This window comes from Rattus rattus, chromosome 6 (assembly GCF_011064425.1).
Source record: "Rattus rattus isolate New Zealand chromosome 6, Rrattus_CSIRO_v1, whole genome shotgun sequence".
In the NCBI taxonomy this organism is placed as follows: Eukaryota; Metazoa; Chordata; class Mammalia; order Rodentia; family Muridae; genus Rattus; species Rattus rattus.
This window is the reverse complement of record NC_046159.1, coordinates 154,786,358-154,802,343: the sequence shown is the minus strand read 5'-3', so window position 1 is coordinate 154,802,343 and position 15,986 is coordinate 154,786,358. Positions and strand designations below refer to the sequence as shown.

The window sequence follows — 15,986 nt, the reverse complement described above, 5'->3', positions numbered from 1 at the left end:
GGGTTCCTGTTGCTGTGATCAAACACCATGACCAAGGCAAGCTGGGGAGGAGAGGGTTTATTTTATCTCACACATTGCTGACTTCTGCAGGAACCTGAGGCAGGAACTGAGGCAGAGGCCGTGGAGGAGCGCTGCTTGCTCTGTCTGCTATCTTATCCCACCTGGGACCACCTACCCGAGGCTGACACTGCCCACAGTGTGCTGGGCCTTCCCACATCAATCACTAATTAAGAATTTACAGATTTTCCAGAGGCTCGCCTGTAGGTCTACCTGGTAAAGACATTTTTCTCAAGTGGAGTTCCCTTTTCTCCAGTGACTCTAGCTTGTGTCAAATGACAAAATGCTAACCAGGTGTAATGGTTTGAATAGTTTTGGCCCCCACTGACTCACGGTCCGTAGGGAGTCGCACTATTAGTTGTGGCCTTGCTGGAGGAAATGTGTCACTGTGGAGGTGGGACTTTGAGGTCCCCTATGCTAAAGCTATACCCAGGGTGGCTTTAGCTTGCTGCCTATGGATCAAAGTGTAGAACGTATCCAGCACCATGTCTGCCTGCACACTGCCATGCTCCCACCATGATGATAATGGACTAAACCCTGTAAGCTGTAAGCCCGCCTCAACTAAATGTTTTCCTTTATAAGAGTTGCCTTGGTCATGTGTCTCCTCATAGCAATGGAACCCTAAGGCACCAGGCACTCACTATGTTGCTAAAAATGGTCTTGAACCTGAGTCTCCTGCCTTCCCCTCCCAGTGTGCACCAAATGCCCAGCTCTCCTTCCGTCCTTCCAGATGTGACATACCTTCCTACAGAAGCCCACTCCCCCAGGAAGTCCCATCCCTCAGTCTGCCTTTACCACCAGAGAGCCCCTGCAGCCTCTGTACAGCCCCACGGGAGGCCTGAGGGCCACATCTCTGTCTGGTCCCTCCCTGATGCTCCAGATTTGCCAGTACGTCTTGATCTCCCTCCCAGATGCCGAGCAGAACTCTTGATTGCCCACCTCCCTGACAACCTGTTCTTACCAGAGTTACCCATGATTCTCCACTCCTCCCTGATTTCAGACCATCTTGAGGTCCAATCAGAACAGTTCTTAAGACTTCTTTATTCCAGGTCAATCTGCTTTTCCCCATCTCCCTCCAGCCTCCCAGCCCTTGTAAAGGCTGACATGATGGTTCCTGAGTCCTCGCTCCTTACCACACAGCAGCCAGTAATCCTTCTAAGTGCTGCTGACCAGTCCCGAGTCAGAGCCTGCAAACCGTAAGAGGACCTTACACGGTCTTGGGAGTTGCCGTGTGGAGAGAGGGTCCCATGGCTCTGAGGCAGGCAGGGAAGCAGGAGCTGATGTGGGCTGGAAGCTGAGGAGGAATGGGGTTTACAAGATGTGACTACGTGACAAACGGAGCAGAGAGGTCCATTAACCAGAGGACGCGGCGACCTTGTGATGTGTGTCCTGAGCCTCTGGACACAATATCTTTGTCAGTCTCTCCTGGGGCGTTAGGTCAAAGGGTAGAAGTAACCGGAGTTCACATCCCAGGTCTCGGCAGGACTCGTGCTTCAGTCTGGCCTCCCTCACGGCCTTTGCCCTGTATTCTGCAAAGCTCCTTTAAGGTCACTGTCTTCAGGATTCTCTTTTCCACCATGTCAGACTTTTCATTCCTGTGACAAGACACCTTAAAGGAAGGACAGAGTTGGGCTCCTGGGTGGAGGGAAGGAAGGACACTATGGTGGGGATTGTGTGACATGGGACAAGGCACACTCCAGTGACCCCTGCTTCCTCCAACCAATAAGGCCATGAGTCCATCAGTGGATTAACCCCTTCATGAAATCAGAGCCAGCGCAGTCCAACACATCTGAACAGCCCAGCAGACGGCGTCCTGCCCTCCAATACAGGAGTCTGCGGAGGACATTTTTATGATATGCATGCAACACAAGCTGAAATTTGTCATAGTATCTTTTAATCTAGTCCAATATCTTCCACACTGTCTTAGTTAGGGTTTTACTGCTATGAACAGACACCATGACCAAGGCAACTCTTATAATTGGGGCTGGCTTACAGGTTCAGAGGTTCAGTCCACCATCATCGAGGTGGGAGAATAAACGTGACCGGGCAGGCCTGGCTCAGGAGGAGCTGGGAGTCCACACCTCCATCCTCAGGCTGCTAGGAGGCAGCTCTCCAAGCCCACCGCTCAGTGGTACACCTACTGCCCTACAAGGCCACACACTCCCTGAGCAGCCATATTCAAACCGCCATACAGACCAACAAGGAATAAAATCCAAATCTCAAAAGCCCAGGCACGGGCTGGCGACTGGTGAAGGTGCTTGCCATGAACCACAGTGACCACAGTGGAGGAAGGGGCCTGTCTGACCAGTAACAGTTGCAGCCCCGCCCCACCTCCACACAAGTGCCTTGGTGTGTGAGTGACACACGTGCACACACACCCACTAATAAGAAGAATAAAATTAATTTTCTCTGTAAAAAGTCAAAAGCCAAACATGACCGTTCGCTCTTTTAATCTCACCAGTGGGGAAGCTAAGGCAGGGACATGGTTTTAAAGTCACAGGCAGTCCAGCTACACTGTGAGCTACTGTCCAAAAGAAATAAGAATAAAAATAAAAAAGCTGCTTGCTGTGTAAGTGTAGGGTCCCGGGTTTAACCCCAGAACTGTGTGCAGAAGCCATGCAGGCGGCATGGGGTGTAATTCTGGCCCAGGAAGCAGAGGCAGGCAGATGCTGGCATTAGCTGCTCAGCCAGTCTAATTAATCCTTGAGCTGCAGGCCAGTGAGAGCCCCTATCTCAAAACAACAGGGTGGGCAGTGCCTAGGGTGTGGTCCAGAGGTCAACTGCTGGCCTCCACACATGCATACACATACAACTCCCCGACACATTGATAGTTTCAGATAGGAGACGTGGCAAGATCAAGAGTTCACGGCCAGCTTCAGCTACATAGGAAATTGAAGATTCTGAGGGAATAAAAAATAAATACATGAACCAGCTAACTAACTAGTTCATGTATGTATACGTAGGTATATGTCTGTGCCTGTGGTACTTTGAATAAGAATGGTCCCCATAGGCTCATGGATGTTTAGTCATCAGGAAGTGGAACCATTTAAAAGGATTAAGAGGATCAGGAGGTGTGACCTTGTTGGAGGATATGCAGTCTTGTTGGTAGAAGACTGTCACTGTCACTGTCACTGTCACTGTGGTTGGGCTTTGAGGCTTCACCCCTGCCAGACCCAATCTCTCTCCCTCCCCTCCCCTCCTCCCCCTCCTCTCCCTCCCCCCCCCTCCCCTCCCCCTCCCCCCCCCTCCCTCCCCTCCCCTCCCCTCCCCTCCCTCTCTCCAGATCAGGTATAGATCCTTCTCAGCTCCTCCTCCTGCACTATGTCTGCTGGCTGTGCACACTGCCATGTCCCACACCATGATGATAATGGACTGAATCTCTGAACCTGTAAGCCAGCCCCAATGAAATTCGTTCCTTTATAAGAGTTGCCTTGGTCACAGCAAATATTCACAGCAGCAGAGCAATGACTAAAACAGTGCCTGTGCGCTTGAATGCAGGTGCCCTTAGAGGAGAGGCCCGAGAGTTACAGGCCAAGTGAGCCACTGGACGAGGGGTGATGGGAGCTGACTTGGTCCACCCTGCTTGGCTGTAAGGCCTCACATTCACAAACTCACAGCACTCCCCACGTCTCAGCCTCCATCCAGTCCTACGTGACAGATACACTCCCTGGCTCTACTGATTGACGGCTGCAAGAGCACATCACACTGAGGTTCCCAGTCCTAAGACATTCACATCGTTGATGTTTAAAGATAGAGCGTAAACGCTAGCTAAGACTGTAACCATGGGAACCCTGCCTCACCTTCTCCAGTGCTGAGATCGCAAGTGCTCATCACTGCACCTGACTCAGAAATCCTCACCACACCCAGGAGGCGGAGGCTACACAGTGAGCTGGAGACCAGACATGGTGACGTGGACTTTGTCTCATAAATCAGTGTCTAAAGTGGTACATGGGAGAGGGTTGGAGCTGCAAAGGCGGCTCAGTGGTTGAGAGGACTCGCTGGTCCCGCAGAGGACGAGAGTTTGGGTCCCAGCATCCACACCCAGAGGCTTGTTACCACCTATAATTCCAGCTCCGAGTATCAGACGCTTGCATGCACAAGGTAAATACTAAAACTTACAGCCACTAGCACTCACGCTGCCCTCTGGGAAATCCAGACCTCCCCTTCTGATGGACTGTAGCTTTCACCTGTGGGGGCGCTTGCTTTTTAGAATACTGCCTCACACGTTGAAGCCTCGGCTGATATTTTGATATTTTGATATTGATATTTTCATTTCACTTAGCCTGAAATCATCGTGTCCCTCCTTAAACAGTGTATTAATCCTCACAGATGCACATCACCTGAACCATTTTACCAAAGACCACATCACCCCAAAACAGCAGCACTGAGAACTGAGCAAGAAGACATGGACCGCGTCAGACCTCCGTCAGCGAAAGTGGCATGGGGTGGGAGCTCACGGAAGGCTCTCCAGCCAGGAGCCTTGGCACCCGCAACGCTTAGGGCTGTAGATTCAGGGGTGGCTGACGGGGCTGATGGGCGGCAGCCTCCAGCAGGCTCCTGGCAGAGACATCTAACAGAACCAATAAATAATGCAGGCAGGTGTGTATCACACAAGGAATCTTATATCTCTTAACATCTACAACATAATCTCTATCTAGTATTAATTCTCTCCAGTGCATTTCTCATCTCTATGGTAGCCCTGGCTGTCCTGGATCTCTCTTTGTAGACCAAACTCTCACGGAGTTCTGCCTGCCTCTGCCTCCCGAGCGCTGGAATTAAAGGCGTGATAATTTCTATGACTAAGAGTACCAGTCGTTCTCACACAGGATCTGGGTTCAGCCCCCAGCACCCACATCATGACTCACTCATCTGTAACTCCAGTTCTGGGGATCTGACGCCCTCTTCTGGCCTCCACGGCACAGACATGCACATGGTGCGCTTAGATAAACACAGGCAAGTGTTCAACTCGAGTATTACCTGGTGAGAAGATGCCATGATCTCAAAGGTTTTCCTGGGGTGAAGCCAGTGCACTCTGCTTGTACCGTCCCTGCAACCCCCCAAACACAGCAAGCCCTGCTGCATAATTTGTGGTAGTGGGGTACTGTGTCCCGCTCTTCCCTATTTAAAACAAATAAAACCATGTATACCCACAAATAAATCTAAGAAAACCTGCTTGTGACTGTGTATGTGCTTACGATGCGTCTGTGTATGTGTCTTATGAGGGCACACGCTTTCTGTGACACACAGGAGGTCAGGGGTGACCTCAGGTGCCCTGCCTCTCTTTCAGCTTCAGCTGAAGAGGAGTTTCTCTTGTTTGTCACTGCTGTATACAAACTTGCTGGCCTCAGAGTGTCCATGTAATTCTCCTGACTCTACCTCCCACTTTCCAGTAGGATCCTGGGAGTAAAATGCACACTACTACATGGAGCATTTCCACGGGGTGAGGGATCCGAACTTGGGTCATCAGGCTTCTGCGGCAAACATCCACCTGTTCAGTCTTCCCAGCCTAGCTTGGTCATTTGATATGATGCCCTTGGGACCAGTGGCAAGGAACATGTTTCTCATGCATGAACCCGGCTTCAGTCCCCATTAACAAACTCTGTGAACAATGCCGTCAGAATTCACCTGTTGCTGCTGGTCCCCAGTTAGGTTTTCACTTCCTCAGACATACATCCCATGGTGGGCTCCTTAGTCCCTGTGATGGAACTGTGGAACGCGCACCCCAGAACTCTTTTATCTGTCTGACGAGAGGCAGCCCCTTGCCTGCCCGGGTGATGAAGTGCCTTCGTGTCTTGTGCTCGGCCTGAAATCTGGCATTTGTACAGGTAGTTAAAATAAATGTGAACGGAGTGAACAGGGGCTCAGGAAGTGACAGAGAGGGAGAAGAGTAGAGGGAAGATGCCAGAGTGAGGAAGAGACCACGGTTGTGGAGAAGCCCAAGCCAGAGATGCTGGTTTCCTGGCCAATGGGTGGTCAGTCCTAGTGGGAAACAGCTGTCAGTGGGCTCGTCTGCTAAGACATCTTGTGCCAGAGCATCGCTAGTGTGAGAGCATCCAGCAAGGCCCATTGAGCACATCCTTCTGATCAAGACAATGGAACCTCTGATTGGAGATGGAACATTCCAGCTGAGCTGTCAGGAAAGTGGGACCACCCACAGGAAGGTGAGTTCACCTTAAACCACGGTAAAGAGATGGAAGGGATAATTAGTCCTTTGAAAGCTTGATCAGTTAGCTGACTTAAGATTTATTTGTGTGTGTGTGTGTGTGTGTGTGTGTGTGTGTGTGTGTACTAGTGTGGTTGCCCTTAGAAGTCAGAGGTGTTAGATCCCCCAGAACCAGGTTATAGATGGATAGATGGTTGGTTGTGAGCCCTCCTGCCAAGGGTGCTAAGAACCAAATTTGGATCCTCTTGAAAAGCAACAAGTGTTCTCAACTGCTGGGCCACCTCTTCAGCCCTGGTTAATCTCTCCTCACCTTCTTCTCCTTCCAGTGTGTGTGTGTGTGTGTGTGTGTGTGTGTGTGTGTGTGTGTGTGTGTGTGTGTGTGTGTAAGAGAGAGAGAGAGAGAGTCTCACTGTGTAACTCTGCCAGCCTAGAATTCACTCACACATCCCACTCACAGAGATCCACTTGCCTCTGCCTCCCAAGTGCTAAGATCAAAGATGTACCACACAGTAACACCAGGTTACTGTGCTTAAGTGGCTGAAGCCTTTGCTGCATATCAAGTTCTACGCCAGCCTGTGCTCCAGGAGACCATGTCTCAAAAAGAAGTTATTATATTTGGACTTTCACATGTACACACACACACACACACACACACACACACACACACACACACACATGCACGCACACACTTTTCTCTGTTTTTGGTTTTTCAAGACAGTTTTTTTCTGCCTGCTGGGATTAATGCTAGTGTACAATGCCACGGTCCAGAGACCCAGACTGGGTAAGAGGAGCCTTGGGCCAAGAGAAGAGTTAAGCAAGTCTCTCTCACTCAGGCCAGCCAGTGCACTGGGAGAGCTTTAGAATAGCACAGTGTGTGTGTGTGTGTGTGTGTGTGTGTGTGTGTGTGTGTGTGTGTGTGTGTGTGTGTGTTCTGCTGCCTCAGGCTGTTCCAGAGAACTGCCATCAGCCCTCTCCTGGTGTCTACGCTGAGCTACCAGTGCACCAGACCCCTTTGTCTGGCAGCCCAGGCCAACCACATCTCCTTACAAAGTACAATTTGCCTGAGGACCCGTCTGTCCCCATAGAGGGAGTAGACATGGAGGTTGTTAAGCTTCAAACTTCTTGGCCCTTTCGATAGACTGGGCACAAGCAAAATCACAGTGTACCCCAATTCCTCTCCAGACAGTCCACACTTGGGTCTCAGACTTTCAAGCACAAACTTAAGAAAAAACAAAAAGCCATTTCTCCTTACAATTCCCTCAGCAACAGCCTCCTCACAGAAAACATTGCAGCATGTTGGGAATTCTGCTGTAACGATAAGTGTAAGCTATAATCACAGCGTTCCCAAGCCCTGCCCACCCCTGTGGACCTTAAGGTACCAAGAGACCAGGACTGTTTTTCCTCTTAGTCCCAGTAGGTTCTTCATCCCAAAGTGTTCTGCTTACACATTTCTGTTTACAAATGACATTCTCCTGTCACTAAATTCTTATGTTGGATTTAGAGAGAAACATAAGTAGACTAAAAGAAAAATTTAAAACTCTCATTTCCCCACCACAAGGAGACAGCCACTAGTTACAAGGCAGCCTATATTGTCAAAGTGACCTTTGCGTGTATAAAATCACGTCCCCGTCTCGCTCTCAAAGCTCCAGAATAGTGGGCTGGAGATGTAGCTCCTTTACTCTCTGCCTGGCTACTATGCTCAAGGCCTGGGGTTCAATCCCAGCATGGTCTGAACCAGGCTTGCTGCACAGCGCAGTCCCTGCCCTTGGGAAGAAGAGACAGAAGGATCAGAGACTGAAGGCCTCCCTCGGCCTCAGAGGGCGTTTCCTAGGCTGGCCTGAGTAATGCCCGTTTTCTTCTTTTTTAAGGTTATTTTGGTAGGAGGCACACATTACAGGTCCCGTGCAAAGGTCAGAGGTCAGTGCTCAGGAACTGGTTATCTCCTCCCTGTTACAGTTCCGGGAATCCCTCGGGCTGGGCCGGCGGGCTCCATGGCAAATGCCTTTACCTATCAAGCTATCTAGATAGCTCCAAGACCTTATCTTAAACAAACAGCAAAATGTTGTTCTTTTTTCCTTTCCTCCCCTAATTCTTCGAATGAACCAGAGCTCTGCACACCCAGGCAAGTTCTCAACTACTGAGCTGGTTGTGAGCCCTCTTAAATGTTTGATTTCTGTGTTTTTGAATGTTTGTGTGGGGTCACTATTCAGGGTCTGGTATGTCCTTCTGCCTGGAGTCGGGTCAAACTCAGGCGGTTACTTTTGCTCATCAAGCCTTGACCTCCAAGGCATCTCAACGCCCCACCCCAGGCATTTGGTTCAGCCCCCCTTTTAAAGTGTATTTTGAGACAGTGTCATGAAGTTGCTGGTCTTGAACTCACTCTGTGGTGCAGGCAGGTCTTGAAATCACAAATCCTTCTGGGTCAGTCTCCCTGGGGTCTGCGATTGCATACATCCAATACGAGGCCTGGCTAAGTCAATCTTGGTTTGTCAAGTCTGACAAGACTGGAAGAGGTTGGGCTTGGCGGTACATGGCTGTGATCCCAGCACCTGGGAGTCAGAGTGCCATAGCTGCTTGGTGAGGCCAGGGCTGGCCTGAGCTACAGAGTGAGTCCAGGGCCAGCCTAGGCCACAAGAGACCCTATTCAAAAATTCAGACAAAGACTAAGGAAGAACTTGAGCGGTGCTGTTTTATCCGAACTTTATCACTGTCACTTTGAGGTTAGTGTCACACAAAGGCTTTGCTGAGAAGCAGTGCCTCAAGTAGAATGGATCGCCTCAGGGGAGGGGGAGCGGCCGGTCTTCCTCAGGACTGACTATATATAGGGAGTATGGACTCTCTGAGGAGGAGAACAGACTATAGTTTTATTACAAAGTATGACAGTTACAGATGATCCTATCCTAATATAAGAGGCCTGGTTAAGCTGGGTGGTAGGGGTTGGGGTGGGACTGGGCGTGGAGGCTGGGGAATGGCTGCTGCTACAGAAGCAGGAGTCCTGGTAGCCCTGGCATGGGCACCAGGACGGAAGGCTTCCTTCCATCCTCCAGATTGAGTATATGGGAATATTCCCAGCTCTCTGGCTGCCTGGCCAACTGCCCGCCCTCCGTTCTTCTGCAAGCCTAGCCTGCTCCCTGGGAACTGTTGGGGTGTCCAAGAAGAAGGAACACTGATGTGACTTGGAGTCACCCTGACCCTGGACTCTCCTCTGGGCACAGCGGGTTTCCTTGTGATCTCAAAGATCTCTCTGGCTGCCACTGTTGAAATAAAATGATTTTCTATCAGCCTGAAAAATAATTTTAAAAGGCATAGATTAGCAAGCCAGGTAATTTATTTGCAGAAATAGTAAAAAATTAATTAGTTGAAAGTAATCTCATTTTGTGTGAACGTAGGTGGTTAACAGTGCAGTCCATGGTTAAGGCACAGATCCAGATAACTAAGTCAAGATATGAAATCCCAGCTGAACCTCTCCATTGTGACTTCTCAGTGGGGTTTCGTTACAGGGTAACCCAGCCTGGATTCAGGGCTGGCCGTGATTGTCAGGGCTCAATGGTGGTAATGTGGTCACACTCACACAATGGGCCCTCCTCAAGGAGGTGGTGCCCAAAGTCAGACCTGGAGAATTCATGTGCTACACTGAGGCTATCCCCACAGCTGAGCCCCACCCCCACCCCAGCCCCAGCCCCAGCCCCAGCCCCAAGAAGCACGTTACAAGAAGCAGAGCAATACCTGTTGTAATCCCCGTGGTATTACAAAGCTCAACTCAATGCCCTTCCTCACACACTGACACCAAGTGTGTCCCCTACTCTCCCGTGCCCCCCACCCCTTCCTTATTCTTCCTTGGTTGTTTTTTAGCAGAGCTTCACTATGTAGCACAGGTTGGCTCAGACACAAAATCTTCCTGCAGTCTCTTAAATACGGGATTACAGGTTACGTCTTCTTCATTTTGATCTGAGCATCTAACATAAAAATGTCATCAGGGAAGAAAACAAACAGCCCTCCTTCCTAGACCTGTGCTCTAGGGAGTGGCATAAAATGAAAATTGTACTAACCACATTCATCAGTGTGGCCCAGCCCCAGGCCCTCTGGGGCAGGTCTCCCACTGGTAAACCAGAGCATGCAAACCCAGAAACCTTTCCCAACGAATCAGAAACATTCTCTGAAGGTAAGCAGTTAACAGAGGCCACGTTCCCCGCAACGGCGTGGCCCTGCTGCGTCTCCCAGCCCACAAGCCAAGGGCTCTCAGCCTTCAGTTTGCACTGTGCCATGATTTCAGGGTCCCTCCCTTTCCAATCCCCGAATTCCCACTTCATCCCGTGTTGGCCATTTTCTTCCAGCAGATTGGGGACAGGGATCGCAGTCACTTGGAAATAACAGGTATAACCACAGCTAGAGACCCAAGAGTCAACTGTGTCCACTGAGCATTCTAAATCTAGCCTAAAAGGCTCACCATTGAGAGAGTCCTCAAACTTTGTTTCTTTGTTTGTATACGGCCCGTGCTGGCTGAGAATTTAGCTGAGGATGAACCTGAGGGCAGGGGCCGCTGCCTCTACCTCCCAGGTGCTGTAGGCACGCATCGGAGTGTCTACTGACTGACAGCGAGAGCATTCTCCGGATGGTGCTGAGCTGACTGTGGTATCTCCCACCTGCATCGGGTACGGCCCAGCGTTAGGGAGACCGAGACAAGATGGCACCTCAGGCTTGAGGTCAACCTGGCTGTACAGTGAGAGCCTGCCTGGAGAAAATGCCAAAAGGAAGACAAAAAAACCAAAAAAACTTGTTATCTCTTGCCCTCTGAGTCCAGGTCTTGGAGATGGGACAAGCGGGTGGAGCCTGAGCTCTGTGTGGCACACGGAGAGACAGCTCCGTGCTCCAACTCCCACCCCACCCACAAGTCTCTACTCTGTACCGCCGCGCCCCTCGCGGTGGGGGTGAGCCCTTTGTTAAGGCATGTGGCAAATCCTAGTAGGTACCCCACGAGCATCTGTCCTGTGGTGAGTGGCTTCCACAGGCTGGAGGTAGTCAGAAGGATGAGCTGTGCAGTGATGGCTCAGGAAACGTAGTTTGGAGTAGACATCCTCTTCTAGGTCTTTGTGCAAGGGGGACTGTGCCCCAAAAGTGTCCTTGAATGAGCCACCTCCCTAGCCCCTGAAGGAAGAACCTTTTAATAAAGGCTACTTTATGTTCTAGAAATTCACACAACTAGAGAAATTGGTTTTAGTTTTTAGAAACAGGGGTTGGGGATTTAGCTCAGTGGTAGAGCGCTTGCCTAGGAAGCGCAAGGCCCTGGGTTCGGTCCCCAGCTCCGAAAAAAGGAACCAAAAAAAAAAAAAAAATCTGTATTTCCTAGTTTTTAGAAACAGGGTGTCATGGAGGCCAACTGTATCGTGTATCGAAGACTAGCCTTGCCTAGGCTGGCCCTCCTGGAACTCACTCTGTAGCCTGGGCTGGCCTCAGACTCATAGGTCTACCTACCTCTGCCACCACTGCCCAGCTACACCTTACCCTTTAAATAAGTTGAGATAAGGAATGTTATACTTACCTTATTATTTCTGACTTTGTTTTTTCTTAGGGGCAGGGTGGCAAATTCTCACTGTGTAGCTCTGGCTGGCCCAGAGCTTTGCTATGTAGATAAGACTGAACTCTTAGAGATCTGCTGCCTGGACCTCCTGGGAGCCAGGGTTAAGGGTGTGTGCACCAGAGCCAGCCCGCTTTACTTTCCAATCAAGCCGTTACCTTGGGATAATGGGATTGGACCTGGGGCTCCCTCATCTATGCAAGCCCTCTCCTCAGGCAGGTCTCAGCCCTAGAAGAAAGTCACAGAAGTACCACAGAGAAGAGGGTGCTCAGCTCAGGCCGTCACCTAAAGTCCTAAAGGACGCCCCACCTGTTCTTCCCTCACGGCTCACCTACCCGGCTGTGCCTGCGGCTGTGGTGCTGACAGAGCAGCCACTAGAGGCAGTGCTAACTCTAAGACCGTAGGGGTAAAATGATCCAGCACTCCGGAGGCTGAGGCAGGATTGCCACGACTTTGGGGCCAGTCCGAGACTGATTCCAGGCCCATGTGGAGTGAAAGCAAGAAAAAGTCTAGTGAGATGGCTCAGCTGTTAAAGGCACTTGCTGTCAAGCCCCATGACCTATGTCCAGGCTCTTGTACCCACAGAGTGGAAGGAGAGAACCAATTGTCACATGTTGTCCTCTGGCTTCTACACACATGCCATGCCATGGGACACACATGCACACACACACACACACACACACACACACACACACACACACACAAAACAAAATTAAACAAACAGTAACAATTCCATTACAAATATAAGTTTTATATTGTTAGCTCGGCAAACAGAAAAGGCCAAATGTCTGAGAAATTTTTTAACTTGTGTGCAACCACTTTAACAATCTAGGGATTTTCCTCTCCCAGTTTCCTGGAAGCCTTTAGGGAGGGGCCCTCCCAGAGAAAGCTCTCTGCCCCTGGTCTCCTACCTTCCACAATTGACTACCCCCCAAGGAGGGCGAGAGATCGTTTTGCTGCCTTGACAAAATCCAGCTTTTTTCTAGTAAACCCAGCATGCTCTCTGGCGTGATTGCTGGAGTGCTGTTGTGGTCTTCAAAAGGCCAGAGATGCCCTACCTTTACTTACCTCATAGCCTTCTCCAAATAAGGGAGAGGTCACATGACATGGCTTAAGACCCACAGCACTCCTGCACCCCACTCCCATGCTCCCCCGTCTTGGGGTTCAGAAAGACTTCCCCCACCTATCGTTCTCAACTATTAAATTCTGTAAAGAGAGTTTCCTTTTCCTTTTCCTTTTTTTTTTTTTTTTTGTTAATGGCCAAGTTTCAGAGACAAACCAGGCATCAAACTTGCAGTCAATCCTGCCTCCCACCCCACCCCTCCACCCCCACCCTCCCACCCCCCACCCTGTCTCTGACTCCTTAATACAGGAGTTACAGGCAGTTCCCTGCCGAGAGAGCCCTCAGAGATAAATAATCCAGATAATAATTAGCTACACCTTCCAGGCTAGACAGTAGCACAGTCTAAAAGTAGGGGGTTTTGAAGTGGGAGGAATTCATTTTGGGGCAAGACTCACCTTCCCCAGGCTAATCTCAAGTTCACGTGTAGCTGAGGCTAGCCTTGAGCTCTTGGTGTGCTAGCCTCTGAGTGTGCAGTGATACATCTCCCCTGCCTGCTAAAATTCGGGCTCAGTGGGCAACTCACTTACCGTGCAGGTATAAAGACTAAAGTTCAGATTTGCAGAACCCACATAAAAGCTAGGCAGGCACGACAGCCACCTTTAACCCCAGCAACCCTCAGGGGGCAAAGATAGGATCCAAAGGCAAACTGGCTTCCGGAGAGACTCTGCCTCAGTCCAGTGGAGAGGGGTGGGAGGAGACACCTGGTGCCAGGTTCCATTCACACCACATAGACCCAGACCGGAAGAAAACGGGAGGAAGGGGAAAGCAAGCTTAAAGCTGTGGAAGATAAAATTTCAACTCCCTGTCATTTTTTAGATGCAGAAACACTGGGGATGGTTCTACGAAGTACCCACTACACTAATAAAGCAAATATCTGGTTGCCTTGGTTTCTGAACCCCCAAAACTCAATCAATAGACTGTCTCCAAAAAAAAAGTCAGGCAGATTACAAATGCAGCAAGGAATGCAAAAGGCTTAACGAGCCATTTGGGCAGTTACAGAGTGTTCAGCCCGCGCGCACAGGCTCCTTCCACCCTGTGTGTCAAGGGGAGAAAAGAAGTGATGAAGGTTCCCACCTCCATACAGGAAAGGCCCCACCAGTGCCAGCAGTGCGATGGCTCACCCAGAATCCCCTTGTGGTTCCCAGCCCTAGGTGTGGAAGCACGTGCTGTGGGGAAGCAGAAGCCAGAGGATATTGAAGCAGAAGATACCTTGAACTACACAGTGACTTCCAGGCCAACTTAAACTAGACAAGACCTTGTATCAAAAAAGGGAATCAGGCCAACTAGGCTTGGTAGTGCACACCTTTAATCCCAGCACTTGGGAGGCAGAGGCAGGCAGATCTCTGGGAATTCAAGACCATCCTGGTCTAGTACCAATTTCTGAGCCAACCAGGGCTGGACAGTGAGACCCTGTCTTAAACTATATATGAGTTAAATAAAAATTTAGGATGCAGGGAGGGAAGGAGGTTGAAGAGAATCGAGGAAAGAAAACAAGAAAGAAGAGAGGCACGGTCCTGTGACGATGTGCATTGATTCCGAGTCGTTCCACAGGCGACTGGGCTCAGTGCTGGGCCGTGCTCCGGGGGTGGATGTGGGTCTCTTCCGGCTTCACAACTGTCACTGGTGCAGGCGTGGCCCGACCACACATGCGATCAAGGACACACAAGCCCTAGGGATGTGGAGGCAGGAGGATTGTAAATTCAAGGTCATCCTTGAACAGAATCTGGACTACATGAGACACCAGCTCAAGGAGAGGAGGGGAGAGGAAGGTATGGGGAAGAAGGAAGGAAAAATGGAAGGCTAAACTAGGCAGGCGGCTGTTTCGCCAGCGCAAGCCTGCTGCTCCTGCTGCAGCGTGTAAGAACGCCCTCTGACCCTTCTCCCTCTTTTGCTGAAACTTAGCTCATTTATGTGCTTACCCAGGAAGTAAAGAGTTGCTGTGCACAGCGCGAGTTCAAAGTACAATTAACCAATGTCATATCCATGTGTGCACGGGTTCTCACAGGACCCCGAAAACGGGATGCGAAGGTTCCTTTTATCCCATATAAAACCGGTGAGATGCAGCTGCAGCATTTGGGGGGTACCCAACTGTAGGTACTGCGTTAGAGGGTGAAGCTCACGGCTGGAGCATCTGCCTCAAAGTACAACAGGAGGATCGGGAACGCAGAGTGGAGCAGAAGGAAATCGTGAGCCACTCAAACAGAAAGAAAAATCGAGAAAGTGAATAAAGCCAACAATTAAGTTATTTGAAAAAGACTAAGCAAGGCCTGGAGGACGTGGTTGTCATCACAGCTCTCATGAAAAGGCAGGATGGGAGTCTGAGGACAGCCTAGGCCACACAGGAGGACCCTGTCTCAGGTAACAGAGAGAGAGAGAGAGAGAGAGAGAGAGAGAGAGAGAGAGAGAGAGAGGGGTACTCACATACATGAAATAAATACATCTTTAAAAACCTGTGCAGTTAGACTTTCAGGACACACGGGGCTGGGGGCATTTTAGATTTATTTTATGTGTGTGAATACACAGCAGTCCTGTCCTGGGAGTTAGGAGCAGATGAGTCCTGTCCTGGGAGTTAGGAGTGGTCGGGGGCTGCCGTGTGGATACTGACAACTGAACCTTCTTCTTCCAAAAGAACAATTGCTCTTAACGGCTGAGCCCCCGCTCCAGATCCTCCATCTCGTTTCGAGGTGGAGTCTTTCTCGTTGTTTCTGCTGTTCTACTGCCCTCGGCTGCTTGGCCCATGAGCTTCCGGTAAGTCCTGTCTCCATCTCTCTCCTTGCTGGAGGACGTCTGGGTTGCAGTGTGAGCAACAGGCGACATGGGCTTAGAGGATCAAACCTGGGCTGCCCGGCTTCCAGCAGAAGCACTGCCGCCCAGTGAGCCAGGTCCCCAGACCCAGATGTTGCTGGGTTCCTTTGTTCAGGAAGCCACAGGTTTGAGGCCAGCCTGGGCTACTGCGTGCTGTCTCAAATAACAATAATTGTAGCAATCATTGTGAAACTGAATGGATTAAAATACATGTGCACATTCTTTTTTCTGTGCACTACCACAAGGTGGTAAATGCCTTCAAA

General features: G+C 50.3%; 1 pseudogene; it reads left to right on the top strand.

Annotated features, from left to right (window-relative positions):
* Nucleotides 1–5,026: 5,026 nt before the first annotated feature.
* On the top strand, nt 5,027–5,178 carry LOC116904766 (annotated as a pseudogene).
* Nucleotides 5,179–15,986: the final 10,808 nt, after the last annotated feature.